This window comes from Nannospalax galili, unplaced genomic scaffold (assembly GCF_000622305.1).
Source record: "Nannospalax galili isolate Female #2095 unplaced genomic scaffold, S.galili_v1.0 scaffold362, whole genome shotgun sequence".
NCBI classification, from domain to species: domain Eukaryota; kingdom Metazoa; phylum Chordata; class Mammalia; order Rodentia; family Spalacidae; genus Nannospalax; species Nannospalax galili.
This window is the reverse complement of record NW_008348785.1, coordinates 1,417,257-1,417,573: the sequence shown is the minus strand read 5'-3', so window position 1 is coordinate 1,417,573 and position 317 is coordinate 1,417,257.

Below are 317 nucleotides of genomic sequence, written 5' to 3'. Positions count from 1 at the left end.
GAACAGAAATTGGTAACAGAGAGTGGGATATTGCTGTGACAGACCTGACCTTGGTGTTTTGGGGAGGACTGTGGAAGGGTTTGGAACTTTAGGCTGGAAGAGCCATTGTGTGTTCAGTTTGTTGCTGTGGAGCTTGTGGAACAGTTATGCTGAAAGAGTTGTAGACAATGGAGGCCTGGCTTGTGAAGCTTCAAAGGGAGGTGGAGACTATCAGTGGTGACAACACTCACTCATCAAGAAGATGCCCCTCAGACATGGCCACAGGCCAGTCCAATAGAGGCAATTCCCCAGTTGAGGCTCCCTCAACCCAGGTGTGT